Source organism: Triticum aestivum, chromosome 7B (genome assembly GCF_018294505.1).
Source record: "Triticum aestivum cultivar Chinese Spring chromosome 7B, IWGSC CS RefSeq v2.1, whole genome shotgun sequence".
Taxonomy (NCBI): Eukaryota; Viridiplantae; Streptophyta; class Magnoliopsida; order Poales; family Poaceae; genus Triticum; species Triticum aestivum.
In genome coordinates, this window is record NC_057813.1 from 180,534,335 (window position 1) to 180,544,077 (window position 9,743).

Below are 9,743 nucleotides of genomic sequence, written 5' to 3' on the forward strand. Positions count from 1 at the left end.
AATACCGCTGAAGCAAGAAAAGACTAGTAGCGGCAAGCAAGTTGACAAGATCTACGCCCACGACAAAATTGTGTTCTACTCGTGCAATAGAGAACTACGCATAGACCTAGCTCATGATGCCACTGTTGGGGAACGTTGCAGAAAATTAAAAAATTTCCTACGGTTTCACCAAGATCCATCTATGAGTTCATCTTGCAACGAGTCATGGGAGAGTGATTGCATCTACATACCACTTGTAGATCGCGTGCGGAAGCGTTCAATGGAACGGGGTTGATGGAGTCGTACTCGCCGTGATTCAGATCACCGATGACCTAGTGCCGAACGGACAGCACCTCCGCGTTCAACACACGTACGGAGCGGATGACATCTCCTCCTTCTTGATCCAGCAAGGGGGAAGGAGAGGTTGATGATGATCCAGCAGCACGACGGCGTGGTGGTGGATGCAGCAGAACTCCGGCAGGGCTTCGCTAAGCAACTACGGGAGGAGGAGGAGGTGTTTCAGGGAGGAGGGAGGCGCCAGGGCTTATTGGTGAGGCCAACCCTTCCCTCCCCTCCCTTTATATAGGTGCAAGACAGGGGGGAGGGCGCAGCCTTGCCCCTTCCTCCAAGGAAGGGGTGCGGCCAAGAGGGGGGGAGGAGTCCATCCTCCCCAAGGCACCTCGGAGGTGCCTTCCCCCTTTAGGACTCTCCCCTCCCCAAGTCTCCTTGGCGCATGGGCCTCTTGGGGCTGGTGCCCTTGGCCCATAGAGGCCAAGGCGCACCCCCTACAGCCCATGTGGCCCCCCGGGGTAGGTGGACCCCCCGGTGGACCCCCGGACCCCTTTCGGCACTCCCGATACAATACCGATAATGCCCGAAACTTTTCCGGCGACCAAAATAAGACTTCCCATATATAAATCTTTACCTCCGGACCATTCCGGAACTCCTCGTGACGTCCGGGATCTCATCCGGGACTCCGAACAACTTTCAGTTTGCTGCATACTCATATTCATACAATCCTAGCGTCACCGAACCTTAAGTGCGTAGACCCTACGGGTTCGGGAGACATGCAGACATGACCGAGACGGCTCTCCGGTCAATAACCAACAGCGGGATCTGGATACCCATGTTGGCTCCCACATGTTCCTCGATGATATCATCGGATGAACCACGATGTCGAGGATTCAAGCAACCCTGTATACTATTCCCTTTGTCAGTCGGTATGTTACTTGCCCGAGACTCGATCGTCGGTATCCCAATACATCGTTCAGTCTCGTTACCGGCAAGTCACTTTACTCGTACCGTAATGCATGATCCCGTGACCAAACACTTGGTCACTTTGAGCTCATTATGATGATGCACTAGTGAGTGGGCCCAGTGATACCTCTCCGTAATTCGGAGTGACAAATCCCAGTCTCGATCCGTGTCAACCCAACAGACACTTTCGGAGATACCTGTAATGCACCTTTATAGTCACCCAGTTACGTTGTGACGTTTGGTACACCCAAAGCACTCTTACGGTATCCGGGAGTTACACGATCTCATGGTCTAAGGAAGAGATACTTGACATTGGAAAAGCTCTAGCAAAACGAACTACACGATCTTGTGCTATGATTAGGATTGGGTCTTGTCCATCACGTCATTCTCCTAATGACGTGATCCCGTTGTCAATGACATCTAATGTCCATAGTCAGGAAACCATGACTATCTGTTGACCAACGAGCTAGTCAACTAGAGGCTCACTAGGGACATGTTATGGTCTATGTATTCACACGTGTATTACGATTTCCGGATAATACAGTTATAGCATGAATAAAAGACAATCATCATGAATAAGGAAATATAATAATAATACTTTTATTATTGCCTCTAGGGCATATTTCCAACAGTCTCCCACTTGCACTAGAGTCAATAATCCAGTTACATTGTGATGAATCGAACACCCATAGAGTTCTGGTGTTGATCATGTTTTGCTCGCGAGAGAGGTTTAGTTAACGGATCTGCGACATTCAGATCCGTATGTACTTTGCAAATATCTATGTCTCCATCTTGAACATTTTCACGGATGGAGTTGAAACGACGCTTGATGTGCCTGGTCTTCTTGTGAAACCTGGGCTCCTTTGCAAGGGCAATAGTTCCAGTGTTGTCACACAAGAGTTTGATTGGCCCCGACGCATTGGGTATGACTCCTAGGTCGGTGATGAACTCCTTCACCCAAATAGCTTCATGCGCTGCCTCCGAGGCTGCCATGTACTCCGCTTCACATGTAGATCCTGCCACGACGCTCTGCTTGCAGCTGCACCAGCTTACTGCTCCACCATTCAACATATACACGTATCCGGTTTGTGACTTAGAGTCATCCAGATCTGTGTCGAAGCTAGCGTCGACGTAACCCTTTACGACGAGCTCTTCGTCACCTCCATAAACGAGAAACATGTCCTATGTTCTTTTCAGGTACTTCAGGATATTCTTGACCACTGTCCAGTGTTCCTTGCCGGGATTACTTTGGTATCTTCCTACCAAACTTACGGCAAGGTTTACATCAGGTCTGGTACACAGCATGGCATACATAATAGATCCTATGGCTGAAGCATAGGGGATGACACTCATCTCTTCTTTATCTTTTGCCGTGGTCGGGCATTGAGCCGAGCTCAATCTCACACCTTGCAATACAGGCAAGAACCCCTTCTTGGACTGATCCATTTTGAACTTCTTCAAAATCTTATCAAGGTATGTTCTTTGTGAAAGACCTATGAGGCGTCTCGATCTATTTCTATAAATCTTGATGCCTAATATATAAGCAGCTTCTCCGAGGTCCTTCATTGAAAAACACTTATTCAAGTAGGCCTTAATACTGCCCAAGAATTCTATATCATTTCCCATCAAAAGTATGTCATCTACATATAATATGAGAAATGCTACAGAGCTCCCACTCACTTTCTTGTAAACGCAGGCTTCTCCATAAGTCTTCATAAACCCAAACGCTTTGATCATCTCATCAAAACGAATGTTCCAACTCCGAGATGCTTGCACCAGCCCATAAATGGATCGCTGGAGCTTGCATACTTTGTTAGCATTCTTAGGATCGACAAAACCTTCCGACTGCATCATATACAGTTCTTCCTTAAGATAACCGTTAAGGAATGCCGTTTTGACGTCCATCTGCCATATCTCATAATCATAGTATGCGGAAATTGCTAACATGATTCGGACGGACTTAAGCTTCGCTACAGGTGAGAAAGTCTCATCGTAGTCAATCCCTTGAACTTGCTGATAACCCTTAGCGACAAGTCGAGCTTTATAGATGGTGATGTTACCATCCGCGTCCGTCTTCTTCTTAAAGATCCATTTGTTTTCTATCGCTCGCCGATCATCGGGCAAGTCAGTCAAAGTCCATACTTTGTTTTCATACATGGATTCTATCTCGGATTTCATGGCTTCAAGCCATTTGTTGGAATCTGGGCCCGCCATCGCTTCTTCATAGTTCGAAGGTTCACCGTTGTCCAACAACATGATTTCCAGGACAGGGTTGCCGTACCACTCTGGTGCGGAACGTGTCCTTGTGGACCTCCGAAGTTCAGTAGTAACTTGATCAGAAGTACCTTGATCGTCATCATTATTTTCCTCTTCAGTTGGTGTAGGCATCACAGGAACATTTTCCTTAGCTGCACTACTTTCCGGCTCAAGTGGTAGTACTTCATCGAGTTCTATTTTCCTCCCACTTACTTCTTTTGAGAGAAACTCTTTTTCCAGAAAGGATCCGTTCTTGGCAACAAAGATCTTGCCCTCGGATCTTAAGTAGAAGGTATACCCAATGGTTTCCTTAGGGTATCCTATGAAGACGCATTTTTCCGACTTGGGTTCGAGCTTTTCAGGTTGAAGTTTCTTGACATAAGCATCGCATCCCCAAACTTTTAGAAACGACAGCTTAGGTTTCTTCCCAAACCATAATTCATACGGTGTCGTCTCAACGGATTTAGACGGTGCCCTATTTAAAGTGAATGTAGCTGTCTCTAGAGTGTATCCCCAAAATGATAGCGGTAAATCGGTAAGAGACATCATAGACCGCACCATATCTAATAGAGTGCGATTACGACGTTCGGACACACCGTTACGCTGAGGTGTTCCAGGCGGCGTGAGTTGTGAAACGATCCCACAATTCCTTATGTGTGTACCAAATTCGTGACTTAACTATTCTCCTCCACGATCTGATCGTAGGAATTTTATCTTTCGGTCGCGTTGATTCTCTACCTCATACTGAAATTCCTTGAACTTTTCAAAGGTCTCAGACTTGTGTTTCATTAAGTAGACATACCCATATCTACTCAAGTCATCAGTGAGAGTGAGAACATAACGATATCCTCCGCGAGCCTCAACGCTCATTGGACCGCACACATCGGTATGTATGATTTCCAACAAGTTGGTTGCTCGCTCCATAGTTCCGGAGAACGGAGTCTTGGTCATCTTGCCCATGAGGCATGGTTCACACGTGTCAAATGATTCATAATCGAGAGACTCCAAAAGTCCATCAGCATGGAGCTTCTTCATGCGCTTGACACTAATGTGACCAAGGCGGCAGTGCCACAAGTATGTGGGACTATCGTTATCAACTTTACATCTTTTGGTATTCACACTATGAATATGCGTAACATTACGCTCGAGATTCATTAAGAATAAACCATTGACCATAGGGGCATGACCATAAAACATATCTCTCATATAAATAGAACAACCATTATTCTCGGATTTAAATGAGTAGCCATCTCGTATCAAACGAGATCCAGATACAATGTTCATGCTCAAACTTGGCACAAAATAACAATTATTAAGGTTTATAACTAATCCCGTAGGTAAATGTAGAGGTAGCGTGCCGACGGCGATCACATCGACCTTGGAACCATTCTCGACGCGCATCGTCACCTCGTCCTTCGCCAGTCTTCATTTATTCCGCAGCTCCTGCTGTGAGTTACAAATATGAGCAACGGCACCGGTATCAAATACCCAGGAGTTACTATGAGTACTGGTAAGGTACACATCAATTACATGTATATCAAATATACCTTTAGTGTTGCCGGCCTTCTTATCCGCTAAGTATTTGGGGCAGTTCCGCTTCCAGTGACCCTTCCCCTTGCAATAAAAGCACTCAGTCTCGGGCTTGGGTCCATTCTTTGACTTCTTCCCGGCAACTGGCTTACCGGGCGCGGCAACATCTTTGCCGTCCTTCTTGAAGTTCTTCTTACCCTTGCCCTTCTTAAACTTAGTGGTCTTATTGACCATCAACACTTGATGTTCTTTCTTGATTTCAACCTCTGCTGACTTCAGCATTGAAAATACTTCAGGAATGGTCTTCACCATCCCCTGCATATTGTAGTTCATCACGAAGCTCTTGTAGCTTGGTGGGAGCGACTGAAGGATTCTGTCAACGACCACCTCGTCCGGGAGGTTAATGTCCAGCTGGGACAGGCGGCTGTGCAACCCAGACATTTTGAGTATGTGCTCACTGACAGAACTGTTTTCCTCCATCTTACAACTATAGAACTTGTCGGAGACTTCATATCTCTCGACCCGGGCATGAACTAGTTTCAGCTCTTCGAACATCTCATATGCTCCGTGCCGCTCAAAACGCTTTTGGAGCCCCGGTTCTAAGCTGTAAAGCATGCCGCACTGAACGAGGGAGTAATCATCAGTACGTATCTGCCAAACATTCAAATCATCTTGCAGTGCTGGGAGAGCAGGTGGGTCACCTAACGGTGCTTCTAGGACATATGCTTTCTTGGCAGCTATGAGGATGATCCTCAGGTTCTGTACCCACTCTGTATAGTTGATGCCATCATCTTTCAGCTTGGTTTTCTCTAGGAACGCGTTGAAGTTCATGTTGACATGAGCGTTGGCCATTTGATCTACAAGACATATTTGCAAAGGTTTTTAGACTAAGTTCATGATAATTAAGGTCATCTAATCAAATTATTTAATGAACTCCCACTCAGATTAGACATCCCTCTAGTCATCTAAGTGTTACACGATCCGAGTCGACTAGGCCGTGTCCGATCATCACGTGAGACGGACTTGTCATCATCGGTGACCATTTTCATGTTGATCGTATCTTCCATACGATTCGTGTTCGACCTTTCGGTCTTCGTGTTCCGAGGCCATGTCTGTACATGCTAGGCTCTTCAAGTTAACCCTAAGTGTTTTGCATGTGTAAAACTGTCTTACACCCGTTGTATGTGAACGTAAGGATCTATCACACCCGATCATCACGTGGTGCTTCGAAACGACGAACTTTAGCAATGGTGCACAGTTAGGGGAGAACACTTCTTGAAATTGTTGTAAGGGATCATCTTATTTACTACCGTCGTTCTAAGTAAACAAGATGCATAAACATAATAAACATCACATGCAATTATATAGTAGTGACATGATATGGCCAATATCATATAGCTCCTTTGATCTTCATCTTCGGGGCTCCATGATCATCTTGTCACCGGCATGACACCATGATCTCCATCATCATGATCTCCATCATCGTGTCTTCATGAAGTTGTCACGCCAACGACTACTTCTACTTCTATGGCTAACGTGTTTAGCAATAAAGTAAAGTAATTTACATGGCGTTCTTTAATGACACGTAGGTCATACAAAATAAAGACAACTCCTATGGCTCCTGCCGGTTGTCATACTCATCGACATGCAAGTCGTGATTCCTATTACATGAACATGATCTCATACATCACATAATATCATTCATCATTCATCACAACTTCTGGCCATATCACATCACATGACAATTGCTGCAAAAACAAGTTAGACGTCCTCTAATTGTTGTTGCATCTTTTACGTGGCTGCAATTGGGTTCTAGCAAGAACGTTTTCTTACCTACGAATAACCACAACGTGATTTTGTCAACTTCTATTTACCCTTCATAAGGACCCTTTTCATCTAATCCGCTCCAACTAAAGTAGGAGAGAAAGACACCCGCTAGCCACCTTATGCAACTAGTGCATGTCAGTCGGTGGAACCTGTCTCACGTAAGCGTACGTGTAAGGTCGGTCCGGGCCGCTTCATCCCACAATACCGCTGAAGCAAGAAAAGACTAGTAGCGGCAAGCAAGTTGACAATATCTACGCCCACAACAAAATTGTGTTCTACTCGTGCAATAGAGAACTACGCATAGACCTAGCTCATGATGCCACTGTTGGGGAACGTTGCAGAAAATCAAAAAATTTCCTACGGTTTCACCAAGATCCATCTATGAGTTCATCTAGCAACGAGTCATGGGAGAGTGATTGCATCTACATACCACTTGTAGATCGCGTGCGGAAGCGTTCAATGGAACGGGGTTGATGGAGTCGTACTCGCCGTGATTCAGATCACCGATGACCTAGTGCCGAATGGACAGCACCTCCGCGTTCAACACATGTACGGAGCGGATGACGTCTCCTCCTTCTTGATCCAGCAAGGGGGAAGGAGAGGTTGATGATGATCCAGCAGCACGACGGCGTGGTGGTGGATGCAGCAGAACTCCGGCAGGGCTTCGCTAAGCAACTACGGGAGGAGGAGGAGGTGTTTCAGGGAGGAGGGAGGCGCCAGGGCTTATTGGTGAGGCCAACCCTTCCCTCCCCTCCCTTTATATAGGTGAAAGAGAGGGGGGAGGGCGCAGCCTTGCCCCTTCCTCCAAGGAAGGGGTGCGGCCAAGAGGGGGGAGGAGTCCATCCTCCCCAAGGCACCTCGGAGGTGCCTTCCCCCTTTAGGACTCTCCCCTCCCCAAGTCTCCTTGGCGCATGGGCCTCTGGGGCTGGTGCCCTTGGCCCATATAGGCCAAGGCACACCCCCTACAGCCCATGTGGCCCCCCGGGGCAGGTGGACCCCCCCGGTGGACCCCCGGACCCCTTTCGGCACTCCCGGTACAATACCGATAATGCCCGAAACTTTCCGGCGACCAAAATAAGACTTCCCATGTATAAATATTTACCTCCGGACCATTCCGGAACTCCTCGTGACGTCTGGTATCTCATCCGAGACTCCGAACAACTTTTGGTTTGCTGCATACTCATATTCATACAACCCTAGCGTCACCGAACCTTAAGTGTGTAGACCCTACGGGTTCGGGAGACATGCAGACATGACCGAGACGGCTCTCCGGTCAATAACCAACAGCGGGATCTGGATACCCATGTTGGCTCCCACATGTTCCTCGATGATATCATCGGATGAACCACGATGTCGAGGATTCAAGCAACCCCGTATGCTATTCCCTTTGTCAGTCGGTATGTTACTTGCCCGAGACTCGATCATCGGTATCCCAATACCTCGTTCAGTCTCGTTACCGGCAAGTCACTTTACTCGTACCGTAATGCATGATCCCGTGACCAAACACTTGGTCACTTTGAGCTCATTATGATGATGCACTACCGAGTGGGCCCAGTGATACCTCTCCGTAATTCGGAGTGACAAATCCCAGTCTCGATCCGTGTCAACCCAACAGACACTTTCGGAGATACCTGTAGTGCACCTTTATAGTCACCCAGTTACGTTGTGACGTTTGATACACCCAAAGCACTCTTACGGTATTCGGGAGTTACACGATCTCATGGTCTAAGGAAGAGATACTTGACATTGGAAAAGCTCTAGCAAAACGAACTACACGATCTTGTGCTATGCTTAGGATTGGGTCTTGTCCATCACGTCATTCTCCTAATGACGTGATCCCGTTGTCAATGACATCTAATGTCCATAGTCAGGAAACCATGACTATCTGTTGACCAACGAGCTAGTCAACTAGAGGCTCACTAGGGACATGTTATGGTCTATGTATTCACACGTGTATTACGATTTCCGGATAATACAATTATAGCATGAATAAAAGACAATCATCATGAATAAGGAAATATAATAATAATACTTTTATTATTGCCTCTAGGGCATATTTCCAACACCCGCGACCGATGCGGATGTCGAGGTCGTCGCTCCAGGTAAGGTCTTCATGACCCATGGCCGGGGCGAGATCGCCCGGGTTTGTGGGACGAGGGGCGCCCTCGTAATCCACCTGGAGTTCGATGGCTCTTCCGTGATGCTCTTCAAGGTCTTCGACGAAGAAGGGCGTCGGCTGGAGTGCTGCCCCAGAGGCAGCGGCCGGAGCTCCGGAGCGGCGAGGACTAGGCCTTCCGCTCGCCCTTCCAGCAGCTCTTCCGACGGCAGCGGACGCCTCGAAGGATCCAGCGGCTCCGCCGAGCTCTTCGCGACTCTGGAGACGAGCGACGACAGCTACGAGCCCCCGAGCCTGCGCCGCTCTCGGAGCAGGACGGGCTCGTTAGGCCGCCGCCGCCTCTGATCTGGATGAGGCTGGCGCCGGGCCTCACGCAGCCCACTGTTGATGATGGCGTGTGCCATCGTAGTTCCTGCTGTCAGGGTTCTTTTAGGATTTGCGTCTTTTGTCCCTGCGAGGAGCCAAGAACACACCCCGTGGGGACTTGTAAGGTGTCTGTAGTCCCTTTTGTTAATATGATCCTTATCGTGAAGTAGCGCGAGATGTTGATTCCGCTTTAGCTTAGTTTCTTCCTTTCGAACCTTACGAGGGCTTGGTGCTCTGCGCCAACAGGTCCCGGTCCCAAGGCGGCTTCATCCGTCGCTGGTATGCCAGGTCGCGATGCCGTGGTCAAGGCCAGGAGGTGAGCAGCCCGGGGTCCAGTAAGAGCCCCTGAGTCGCAATGCTCAGGAGGTCCCCTTTAGCGCTCAAGCAGCCATTGTTTGGTGAGAAAGGAACG